Below are 13792 nucleotides of genomic sequence, written 5' to 3'. Positions count from 1 at the left end.
TACATGTATATATAAGGGCTATGTTTTCAGAAGTGATAGGCTTGGTCTTGGATTAAGAAGTAATTATTACAGACGGGTGCGTAGAAAAATAAGCGTGTTGATTGCTTTTGAAATTTGATGCTATATTTGTTCAGGTTTTGGAAAATATTGAAGGCTGTTTTATATATTGATTATTAATTTATTACCTACGTATAACGTATAATTTACGTAGTATTTAGCTAGAAAGCAAGCTATAATTCTATGTTCTTCTAAGACTTAAGAAATGTATGTTGATAAATCGTAGATATATCCATACTTAATATTATAAATGCGAAAGTAACTCTGTCTGTTTGTCTGTTACTCAATCACGCCTAAACTACTGAACCAATTTTCATGAAATTTGGTATGGATATATTTTGATACCCGAGAAAGGACATAGGCTACTTTTTATCTCGGGAAAATGACTCAATCTCGGAAATCCCACGGGAACGGGAACTATTCGGGTTTTTCTTTGACTGCGCGGGCGAAGCCGCGGGCGGTAACCTAGTGTGCAATAAAGTACAATAAAGACAATAGTCAATACAATAACATGTACAATAAAGGAAACAGAATAATTAGGAAAACATTCTCCGGATTGTACTGTAAAGTATATTATGAGTTTGAATAAGCACTCCAATTTGCCAAGGCGTCCATCTCGTTACCTTGTGATTTGTACAAGCCTTGAAACTGCATAGTGCAGCATTAATTGTCACTGGCTTGCTCAAAGGTAGGTAGATAAACTATTCCCTTATGTAAACTTATTTATCCAAAATCTAAATATTCATATATTTAGTTAGGTCAGTTAGGTACTAGTCTCCGATCTTTACATTGCAGGTGCTGAAGAATTTTTTGGAAAATTCTTTATGAGAACAATGTCAGCCAGAAAAATTATGATTTTAAGACTGCCCTCTCTGTATTAATTCACACATCTTACAAAATCTACTACGTCAAAGTAAGTTTTTTTTCTATGTTACAGACAAATTCGCAGCTAGAAGCTAGCAAACAAAATAAACACTTAAGAAACCGTGTCTGTACGCTACATCTTCCATGCAATTGGACTGAGATATCTAGTTATGTGCAGTAGCTGAAATGAAACTACAGCCAAAGGGAAATATTCTCATTCTATGTAAATGTTCAGTAGCTACATTTAGTAAAGTTTGTTGTAGTAATGCAAGAGAATAGTGGAGATAAATGATGTGTTTCGTACACATATCACCAGGTAACAAGATCTCTCTTTCACGAGAGATACTTCAAAGAAAACAGCTTCTAAGGACATAGATTACACTTATCATGTTTCTTTACAGACTAGTAGTCTATAAAAAAGCCACAATCAACTAAAACTACAGGTAAGGTCTATTTTAGTGATCGAGTTGCTCGAATCGAATGCTATTGCGCCCCGCCAGAAAAAAAACATACGTGTTTTTTCTGATCGATTTTCCTAAGTTAATATGTGGTCAGCCTATTCCACCCTCGTTCTTCCTAGTCTGAGAAAGTCACATCTGTCTTACTGATCGATTTTTCTTCCGGGCAGTTGGTTTACCTTTGATCAGCCATCCCTTTTTTCTAACAATTTTAATAACTTGAAAGGTGGACATTACTCTTTTATTTACTTTAGGGCCGGCGCCCACTGCCGGCACGGCGTGGCATGGCAGGGCAGAGGATTTTATTACTAATGAAGTTATTTTGAATCTTATTTCAATCAGTTTAGAATTCAAGTTATTTTATTTCGATGCCACGATGCTGCGACGTATCGCAGGATGCTGCAGCATGACGCGGCACGCCGCAGGATGCGGCGGCATGACGTGTCTTGCTGTTTCATTCCAAGGAATGCCGCGGCGCGCCATTGCATCCCGCGAGGCGTATGCGTCACTTTGGGGTCGAGGAATTATGATTGCTAGCTAGTTGAAATAAGGTTGAAACTTATGCAGCATTAGTGGGGCTTTTAGCAGGATGCCACGGCATGCCACTGAATGCCGCGGGATCACGCAGCACGCCGCGGGATGCCACTGCACGCCACGGGATGCCATTGCACGCCGCGGGATGCTCTGCCGTGCCATGCCGTGCCGTGCCGGCAGTGGGCGCCGGCCCTTAAGTGCCGATTTTTCAATGCTTGGATAAAACTTATCCGTCCAATAAAGTATTACACGATAATATTAAAATGTCACGTAAGCTGTCAAATACGGGCAATTAGAATACGTTTTTAAAATGGTAGTTTCATACATTATTCGATGAATAAGTTTTATCCAAGCATTTAAAAATCGGCCCTAAGTGGTTTAGCTTCAAAACTGCCACCATTTAAAACACAATCAAACACAATTGAAGCTAATACATTTCTATTAGAGAACTTCTCCTAACTTATCTGTCCTATTTACATTTATTCCTAAGAACTTAGTTCATAATAGAGTTCAGAACTTGCACAATACTGAGATTGTGAAACTAAGCAAGAACTGAAACAGAACTGTTATAATGAAATAGAAGGTAGTTAGGACTTGTGTAACTCCTGCTTTTTGTGAAATAAAAAGTTAAAATTATGAATACAGTTGAAATTAACCCGGCGTCATTGTGGTAGAAAACAGATACGCGAACGTTGAGGTGGGTCAATATTACCCATATATTTTATAGTTTGTATTTCTAAACTTTTTAAGAAAATTAGTTTTATGTGTTATTATTATAGGATAAAGGTATTCTGGTTTTGATATTATAAAATAAAAATAATAATTAATCAACGTTTTATTCACTTTAATCAACTTTGACATAAACTCATAAAAATAGGAACAAAATATAGACCTCTTGCGTTTTCATATCAATACTATGCTATTAACCAGTATTTTTGGTTACAAATAGCATTTTTATAAACTTAAGTCTAATATATGAGAAAAAAACTTTAACAAAGCTAATTAGAATCTTTGTTGTGAATGAAATCAATACAGAAAGACATGATGCGTTCAGAACAAATAAATTTAGGGCAAGCTTGACAAAAATGTTTTGTTTTAGTTACTATTTTTTTTTCCTGACACACTTAACATCTTTTGCGGAACTGCAGGTGGCTCCTCTGATGATCCACCAATAAATTCTCTGATTCTTTTGCCCATTTGTCGTTGCTATCGATTCAATTCCTGGCGAATTTTCAAATGTTCTAATACCAGAGCAAGACCTAAGTTTTTCAAAAATTACGTCGCTTACCGCTTGGTTTATTTTTATTTATGCGACGTATTATAAGCGCATTAATTCCTGTGTGTCCAACATGGCATAAAAATTGTCAGGGGCCACCTTTTGGAGTTACGACTCACATCATATGAGGCGCAAAGTTCATCAGCGACGTCAACCCCATATTTAGTTTTATTGTAAAAGGTATTGAATTCGGGTTTTCGCTTTTCTCCGCTTGAAACACACTCCGCACTCTCATCATCCTTTTCTTCAACTTCATCATCATAATAAGATAAGTCCTAGTAAGACAAGAGTCTAAACCCGCCATGATACGTGAAATTTTCTATTCTATCCGTTTATAGTACCTATTTTATAAGTACCTGATGGACAAACAAAAACATTAAATTCACAGAAATAAGCAAAAAAAATGTTTGCAGACACCAAGAAATCATACACAACAGTAAAAATCGATAACTTAGCTATGGCGCGAAATTGTTACATCAATTGTGAGGATGGGTCATATTTACCTTTTTCGAAAATACACGCGTGTATCTCCCAGTACACTCGACGTCGAAAGGATTTCACTTCCAAAACGTTTCATGTAAATTGTTAGCTCCAGCTACTACAAAGAACAGCACAATCGTGCACGTAATTACAAAGATATTGGAAATTATAAACGAGCCGGGTCATTTTGACCCAACCTCAATGACGCCGGGTTAATATGCGTTTGTTTAATGACGACGTTGTGACATTTGATCACAAAGCCGCTCGTGTAATAGTTTATAGGGTTTCCGTTTTTAAATCTATTACAAATAAATGGAATTAAATATATATATATTACACATATATGTGTTTGTAAATGTAGTAGAAAATGTACCTAATGTAAAACATCATTTACTTAATTCAGCGAATTTTTATCGAATTTTTTCAGTACTTTCAATGATAGTTACATGATAAACTTTACCCATAAAGTTTAGTCATTGAAGAAGAAATATGGTTTCCCACAAGAAAATATTACCTTGTTCTGTTACCTAATTCATATAGAAAGAAAACTAAAGGTATCGTATCCACTTTATAATCACAGCAAAACTGACAAGGCCAACGACCTGAGCTAGGTTTCAAATCAGTTTTGATAGCATCGCGACCGTCGACCCAAGTCGAGAAGAAAATTGCCGTGAGCGAAATGTCAACGACACTTACCGTGGCTTGATAGTGCAGACGTTTTAAAGTTTTTTCTAACTTTACAGGCAATTCACCTAGTTTTTGGGGAACATTCAAACGTATGAACCGGAGTGCAAAGGTCGGCGTGATTATGACACTGTTTTTGTAGGATTATGTTTTGTCTACGGCTTATGGAATATGTTCTGTTTATATTTGTTCGGGTCTACCTGTGAACAAATGTTTGTAAACAGTATTAGATATTTAAATTAGAAAATGCACTTGCAATTTAACTAGATAGAACTTAAGTTTATTATTATTTACTGTACTTTTATAGTGACGAATATCTCACTGAAATTAAAGTATATAGTTATACCTAAAATTCCCGTTGACAAACGATATCAAAAGCTCAGGATGTTTGATTATTTTACGTCTTACGTCGTCCTTATATTACAATGATAGGCAAGTTCAAGCACTATTATCCCTTCCGAAAACATATTAAATTTATTACCATTCTTCCAGATTGTCCTAAACACATAGGGAGGTACCTAAAAATCGAAACACATAATATGAGATATATCTCCCCTTTTAAGTCATGTATCTTTTACAGGATACTAATAATGTTGCCGTATTAACAAAATGGTGTTGAACATAAAACATGACAGAAACAAATGTTAAAATCTATTCCAAGTACGTCCGAAGGGTTGATTTTATCCTCGTTTCCCCTTTAGCGATAAAAGCATGGAATTACTCGTAATATTTATTAGAAAACTTTTCCGTAGGTAGGTAGTTACATTTTATTCGCTTTTGAAATATTGCGAAGCGAATATACCTAACAGACAATGAATTGAAAACAAAGACCGCCTTATTGTTAATAATACTGCAAATTTTAAAGCGTAATAATGATACTAGCAAAAGTATTGTGATTTATTATGTTTACAGTTATTTCTGTGTGATTTTTTGATGAATGCTTTTATTTTTAATTAATTTGAATATTTTTTTGTTATTTTTACGAGGGTAAATGGGAATTCATTGTTTAGGCTTCTCTGTCAAACAGGGGATGGAAAATTGTATAGAACGATTGTTAATTACATTATGACTGAAACCGCGGTTAAATCTTGTATTTTTTTATCTTATAATCTTCTTATATCATGGGTCTAGAAAACGCTAGAACCACAGGCTAGAACGATCGAATGACTTAGATTTTATTATGCCAAATGTTAACAGAGTGAACATGTTTTTTGGAAAATAAATTTCACTACATATTATTATACTATAGTCTATGATATACCTACTATTACGAAACTAAAATTAACATACATACTAACGCTTTACCCTACTCCGTCTGTGTTACAAATACGTGACATAAAAATCTAGTTTTTCCCTTACAATATCGTCCTCTATAAGAATACCTATTGTATACTTGGTAATATTAGTGTACTCGAAAGTTCTATACGTATCATGGACGTATGAACGTATCTAGATATTTACGCCGCTTGCTTTGATCATTGTAAGTGTTAAGTCTGTAGAGCTGTTCATCTCCGGCTTGCTTCCGACTGAACTGTCCTTAGCCTTAATATCTGCGGTCTACTGGGTTATTTGAATCGTTAGTTATATGTTTTTTTTTCGTAGTTTGTTACTGAAGATATATTTTACGTAGAGGTGGAGAACACTATCAAAACTCTCTACCATATATTAATCAACGTTATATAATATGATCCTGACACTATATTCGATGTAAAGAAATCTCACACCGATTCTTTAATATGAATACTTTATAGTATTAGATATCATGCAAAAATTAAAACCACCCCGATTTTTTCCGAGCTTAAAAATACCTCACTATTTAAAAACCTTGTTATATAAAATTTTACGAGATTGTAAAGAAAAGAACAAAAAACTTAATTAGTTTTTATTTTTTCCAATCCAGCTGGTTATGCTTTCTTGAACACAAAAAGCCTTTTAGTTTTGCCGAATTCACAATTTTTCCCAACTTTTTCAATTGTCCTTTCCTGAAAACCGTGTAATACTTTTTTCTTTGAACGAGTCAAAAAATTCTCATAAATACCGACGTATTTTCCGCGAAATTATAAATTAAAATTTATTCGTTTTCATTGCCATAGGCAATGTTTTAAGCGTGAAATATTATGTTAAAAGGACATTCATAAATTTTTAAAGTATTAATTTTGTATTTTCTAAACCCAAATCGGTTTTATCAGTTACTAGCTTTACGCCCGCGGCTTCGCCCGCGTTTTCAAAGAAAAAGTTCGTTCCCGTTCCCGTTCCGTAGGATTTCCGGGATAAAACCTATCCTATGTCCTTTCTCGGGTATCAAAATATCTCCATACCAAATTTCATGCAAATTGGTTCAGTAGTTTAGGCGTGATTGAGTAACAGACAGACAGACAGAGTTACTTTCGCATTTATAATATTAGTATGGATGTTTCGACGATTGTCCGATCATTAATTTTTGCGTTTGAAATTAATTGTCTATTTGATACATGTCTGTGTCTATTCGAGTCCTTATTTTTAGTAAATAGAATTTAACCTAAATCAAATCCCACCAAAAACATTTTCATGTAAAATGTTGCCAAGACGAACCCATATGACTCGCACTGTCAAAAAGTTATCAGATCTCATGTAGAGCCAAGCTTCTAACACTACACGCCCTAACTCTACAAGGCCTAACTTCACAAACTCTACACCTTAGTCAAAATATGTGGCTTGGCCATTTCGCTACATTCACATCGGCGTAAGGTGAAAAATTAATTCACTGTTCATTACTTTTGTGTTATACAATAGTTCTTGTAGTAACGAACGGCCAAGCCACATATTTTGACTAAGGTGTAGAGTTTGTGAAGTTAGGCCTTGTAGAGTTAGGGCGTGTAGTGTTAGAAGCTTGGCTCTACATGAGATCTGATAACTTTTTGACAGTGCGAGTCATATGGGTTCGTCTTGGCAACATTTTACATGAAAATGTTTTTGGTGGGATTTCATTTCTTTTTGTAAGTTAGTTATTTTTTTTTAACAAGGAGTACCTATACATATATATATCTAGGGAAACCAAGTTTTAGATTATTAGATTAGACCTCTAGCATCATCAAAATTTAATTTAAAATTACAGGTCTCATATAAACTCCCATCCTCTAGTTTAAGGGGTTAGGGGATGAAAGTTACAAGTTTTATAATTTTTTTGTTGTTTGTGTGCTAATACTGGCTTACATACAAAATTTCAGCTTTCTAGGACATTAGGAAATACCTTAAGAATTTTGATGATCATCAGTGAGTCAGTGATGAAATTAGCGTTTTTTAGATATAAATAAAATCTGAAGTATAAAAGCTAATGTAATTAAAACTTAATACGTTCAATAAGTCCGCTATTGACAATATATCCCGAAAATTTTGTTGATCTAGCATAATCCAAACCCAAGTTATGAGGGTTCAAAAAAACGTCGAAGCGCTTCGAGAAAAGGTAGGTAGTGCCCGTGCGTTTCGTTCGCTTGGCTCGTCTTGGCGGGGGCACTACCGTGCCCCCAGATTTTGATCTAATAAATAATGAGAACCTATTGTCATTTTATTAGCATAACAGTAATACGAATATTAGTAGTAATACACATTATTATATGAGTTTGTTTGTTTGAACACGCTAATTTCAGGAACTACTGGTCCGATTTGAAAAATTCTCGCAATGGACTTTGATAGGAAATAGGCTATACGCGCGCTATATATATATGTATGTCATCACGCTGACCAACAGGAGCGGAGCAATGCTGGTAAAACCGCGCGTACAGCGGTCGCGGAGCAGGAAGAATTTCGTACATTAACCTGTTATTACCTGTCACTGTCACTCCCTTGTAAAAATAATGTGTCTTGCTCGCACAGGTGCAATGACCGCCGTCCTTAGGGATTGTAAACCTTTAACCTGAGAGCGTAAGGTTTGTGTTTGCTTGATTGGTGTCAGGTGTTCAATTATGATTTTGTGAATTCAAAATTTATAAGAATAAACCTCAAACTCTTTATGTCCAATCAAAATCCGCCTAAGTCGAAATCGCGTGTTAGACTAACGTATTTCTGTAATATTGGACATTAAAATATTTTTAGTAAATTATTTTTTGAAAAATAAGGTCATAAAGAAGTTTCACTTCATATGTGTGTACACGCATACTTTTTTTTATATAATATATCGTTGTTATTGAAAAAGTTAAAATGTAACTAACTAATAAGTATTGTAAATGAATAAAGGACATTTATTTAATAAATTAGTAAAAAACATTTTCTCCTCCAAATATTTCATGTAAACTGCACTTCATTCAAAAATGTTTGTGACCACTGTCAGTAGGTAAAGAGGTCATTGTACGAAATTCTTTCTGCTCCGCGACCGGACTTTAGTAATTAATATGTTTAACAAACGAAAACTTTAAACCATTTAAAAACCCGATCATAGACTTGACTTCAAAACGTCTAGTTAAATAAATCGCATTTTATTCATTAGCGTTTTAATTTATAAATCTCAAGGTGCTTTCATTTACAGAGTATTTCAAAGGTAGTGCTATTTACTTCAAAGTGAAGGAGTTAACCCGTTTGAAATTCAACGGATCATTACACTGTCGAGTTAGAAGTTAATTTTAACCTTTGGACTGAATAGCTCGTAGAAACTTGCATTGCAAGTGTCCACAATTTTTGGTTGGTTAGTTCCTTGGAAAGGTGGTTTTATCATTGCTGTTCGAAAGGACAGGGTGGCTGATAGTTGATGTATTTTGGTTATAAAGAGGGTTGACTATTTGAAATAGGGCTATGCACAAGAATATTAGATTTTACGGCAATTAATTCACATCAGTTTTTAATAGATAGAAACATACAAAATAATGACTAATCCATAGGTAAATAATTTCCAAACGATCACCATGACTATGGACAATTTATTTTTTAGTTTATTTAAATATAACTTTTAGACAAGTTTTCCGTAATTCGAAGAACATTTCAATATAATATATGCATTTATACAGTTTATGTTTATTTATTTAGAAATTCAAACGATTTAAAACACATTTTCTTGCAAAATAACGAGAAATTTCGCGTAAAACAAACGTAACCCCGCAGCCGAGCCATAACTCACCTGAGATTAAAATAAGTTGACATTTCATACATTTCCCTGGTTTTCTGACCATTAACAAACCGACCCTTTTCTTGTAGGTAAAGTCCAGATTGTGACTTCCGAAATATAAGCTTAAAATATTTACGACTTGTGTATTATCACAGATTAGATACTAGGTAGGTATTATGGATTTATATTTAATTTAAACAGGACATGTGTAATATTGTAAGCATTGATGCATGGTTGATAGAACAATAATTACGATTATTTGTGTAATGACGTTAATTACCTATCTCGTTTCGACGAGCAGGTAGGTAGACAATAATTATTATCAATTATTGAAAATATAATTAATAGAAGGATACTAGTATTAAATAGTGAATACTTTAATAATTATAATATAGCCTTTAATACGGTTTATATACCCAGTAGGTCCTACCATCCTACCTAAGAACACACACGCAAAAACCAGAGAACAAGATTGTCTCTTATGATTTACCTAGACAAAAATAGGTAGGAATTTATTGTAGTGTACCTAGGTTTTACTAAATTATCTACCGAAGACCTTCTGTTGGAATAATCTAAGTTCAAAAACTGTATAACTAAAATAAAATAAAATAAATAAAATCTTTATTTGAATTCATACATGTATATGTATGTATCGAGTTTCTAACCCTTTTCTTCAAAACTCAAACTTAAAACCAAAACAATAATTTATTCACTTCGGTTCTTTCAAAAGCACTTTTAAATTGTCAAATTATTGGACCGTAACAATAATTATTATGTACCTTTTCCACTTGTTTGAAAGGTTTCTACAGATTCCTGAAAGGTTTGACATTATTGTATCGAATCAATAATAATGTTTATTTATACGAATTGGTAACCTACCTATCTAGTTTTGATATCCCACTGCAGGCATTTTGATCTCCATGACGGTTTACGCGTTAATCCATCATCCAATTTAAATTATGGGTATTTAGGTATTATATATACGTAGGTAAATAGGTATGTAATTTATACATAGGTAGGTATAGATTTCATGCTGAAAATTAATATCATTCATATCCATTCAATACCTGCATCTGGAATTAGGATCTAATACCTACTTACATACCTACCCAGTTTTTGATACATTTTCTTGTTGACATCTAATCATAGAATAGATTATTATGATTTAAGTAGTTTAAATATTATATTAATTACTTGCAAACAGTGAAGGATATTCTGAGAAGCAGGGCAAAGATAATTTGAAATACTGAGCAGTGAGCCGAGCTGATTGCTGAAGGATTAATAATTAGTACCTATTTATAATTTAGGTACACAAAAACGTTGCCTAACTACAAAATTATACCTAGCACAGTATAAATAAATGAGTATTTGCAGATTGCAGTAGGTAGGCATGTAAGTGTTGAAAACAACTCTCAATCGTAAGTGATCCTAATCCAATACTTAGGTAACGAAATATTCATAAAATCCTAAAATAACGAGAATGTTTTATGATAAAACAGCTAGCAATCTCACCAAAAGAATAGAATTAAATTATATTCAAGTATTCACGGAGAAGACTGGTAGTTACCGTTAATTAAATAAAATGAAAAAATCCTTTCTAAACAATAATAGCTGTCGACTCCGCAAACTTTCTAATTAAAATTTCACAAAGGCTTTCCTAGATAGGATCAAAAGGCCTTCACAAAAAGTCTACAAGCGATTTCAAAGGGCACTGTTAAACATACTTGCAATTTACTAAACGACCTCTCTTCTCACAATGCATAATTACCTTGCAAACATTTTGTTTCAGTCAAGTATCCGACAGCTATCATTTCACTTAATAACACTAAAATCACTAGAACACTGGTTTTCAATTTAATTGTTATTTGCGAACCGTTGACGGTTGGTGAGCGTCGGTTTTTACAAATTCATGTACGCGAAATTCAATTTCGGAATTAGCCGTTCCGGAAGCGTTGATACAACCTTCCCCGGTGGAGGGTAGAGCGCGACTGAACACTGAAGTCATAAACGTGTTACGTTTCGCGATACGTAACATGAACCTAATTTCACTGTGGGGGTTATTGGTGACTGAATTGCTCCCTTCGATGTTAATACCATTCCTTGATAAGAGATGGCGCTTTTCACACTAATCTTATGCGTGTTGTGCATTGCATGATAAATCATTTTAACGTAGCGTACAGCGTACTTGTAGCGTAGTTGTGAAACTTGTGATGTTTCATGTTCGTAGCACCCACAGGTAGCAGGTCTATAATAATTCTAATACGGCTTATTTATTTTAGTCAGAGATTAAAAGATACAGTCTACAGAGAAGTTTTATTAATCTACCTAGTTAGGTATATTATTATAGTTATTTTAGATAGCCACAGTTTACAATTTGTAGGTATAAGTTTTATGTCAGTATATTTCTATCGTAATTAATCCATTACTTAGTCATTTAATTTTTTACTCATTTAAAATGAGAAAGATGTCATTAATTATATACCATTGTATTTTCCCTGATGAAACCATGAAAATTGGGCATAAAAATTATTTACTTACCGTCTTTTTTAACATGACCAAGAACATGACGCGTTTTACAGTTACAATCATAGATAATACTGTATGTTACAATTTTCATCAAGTCATTATTCAGGACAATAATTGTCTGTTGGGACTCCGGATAGCCTAGTTTTTAATTTGTTGTGTAGTTTAATAGAAATAAATATAAATAATGAAGAATATTGGACATTTACAAATTATTATCGATTATTTTGATGACACATGAATAAGAATAAAACAGCTATTTCCTTTTTGATACCACTTACAAAATGTTAAAAATAGTAATTTATGAGAAAAGTTTAGAAAGACCCTCTTGTAATTAATATCTACTCGTAATTGTATTTCGCGAACGCGACGGTAAAAACGCGTTCTTTATTTTACCAATAACCGAAGCATTTTTACTTCCCTAAAGTTGTAAGTTAATTTCCTCACTCATTACTTTTTATCGCTACACCTTCAGCAATTATAAATAAAAATTAGACACCTTTGTTGTTCAAACGATCTACTTTCCATGTAAATTGGGATCATTTTTCACATTTTGTTCGGGAATTGCCTTCTCCGGTAGTGTTTAGACTTTGATCAGGCCCTTTTGAGAAAATTAACTAATCCGCAGTGAAAAATATTATTAATTTATTACTCGGTTTAGCTTGAATGGGGTGGAAAAGGGTGTTCGTTTCAAATTTTTTGAAGAAATTATTACAGGTATTTTCCGTACTTACTCGTATAGTAATATTTATAAGTAAATTTTTTATTTATTAATCACTACATAGTATAAAACAAAGGCGCTTTCTCTGTCCCTAAGTCCCTATGTACCTATGCTTAAATCTTTAAAACTACGCAACGGATTTTGATGCGGTTTTTTTTATTAGATAGAGTGATTCAAGAAGAAGGTTTTAGTATATAATTTATTATGTTTTAGACAAAGCGGGCGAAGCCGCGGGCTGAAATCTAGTTTATTTATAAACATCACTTGCCATTACAGGACACGCGCAATGTGACAGCAATACACAATAATTCTTATATAAAACACACTAACTTAAATACTAAATACCTACTCATTATTACTTCAGGTCCTTCGCCTATTAGAAAAAAAGACGGGTTGCACTCCGGGAGTGCCGGCAGAAGTGAAAACTTGATTATTAACGTTCAGCATGTTTGATATTTTGGAATGGTATCCGTCTTACGCATGGAATATAAGGGCTAAAAAAAAAACATCCGTCTTACGCATGTGATCTGTGGTCTTACGCTTTTTCGATCAGGCCACGTGTCCTGACGCGAGTTTAAGATTTTATACCCACCGCCGCTAAAGAAGTTTTCACTTCAAAAAAAATTACTTTATCTGCAAAATAATCTAATCTTTAATTAAATTGCATACAGAATGGCGATAAAGGGACGGGACGAATTTGTAAAAATTAATGTTGCCCTTTTCAGCGTGAAATATATGAAAACCCCATTATTGATTTAGCCTCCGTCTTCTAAATGAAGTCTGGGTATTAACATAAAATTCCTCTCTCTGGTTATTTAATTTAAGGAAATTGAACGTCAAATTTTATCACTCGATATCTATTTGGGGATCATTTTTTGAGTTTATGCACTGATTTTTACGGGGAATTGTATTAACTTAGAGTGAAAATTTACTTTTTTGCAATCTTTGTGGTAATAAAGTGTACATTTTTTATCGGTAGAAACTACCTATGTATGTAAAATTTCTTATTTTATCATTCACCATTCACTCTAGTAAGAGCCTATACGCACTATGCGGGTAGCCGCATTGCGGGTAGCCGTCCGGCTGACCGCAAGCACAATTATGTACGTAACCGCAGACCG

At 33.7% G+C, this 13792-nt stretch overlaps 1 protein-coding gene across 1 annotated transcript in view; it reads right to left on the bottom strand.

Moving 5' to 3' along the window:
- LOC149490078 (neuroligin-4, Y-linked-like) overlaps nucleotides 1–11429 on the bottom strand; it is a 75972-nt gene extending 64543 nt beyond the window's left edge. The window contains exon 1 of the mRNA XM_089714889.1: nucleotides 11196–11429. The gene's annotated coding sequence lies outside the window, so the exon portion shown is untranslated. The remainder of the gene's footprint in view (nucleotides 1–11195) is intronic.
- Nucleotides 11430–13792: the final 2363 nt, after the last annotated feature.

Source organism: Colias philodice, chromosome 3, assembly GCF_061535455.1.
Source record: "Colias philodice isolate Cphi_HAF_F1 chromosome 3, ilColPhil1 Martin Lab GWU primary, whole genome shotgun sequence".
Taxonomy (NCBI): Eukaryota; Metazoa; Arthropoda; class Insecta; order Lepidoptera; family Pieridae; genus Colias; species Colias philodice.
Note: the sequence above shows the minus strand (reverse complement) of the source record. Positions and strands in the feature narration are given on the sequence as shown.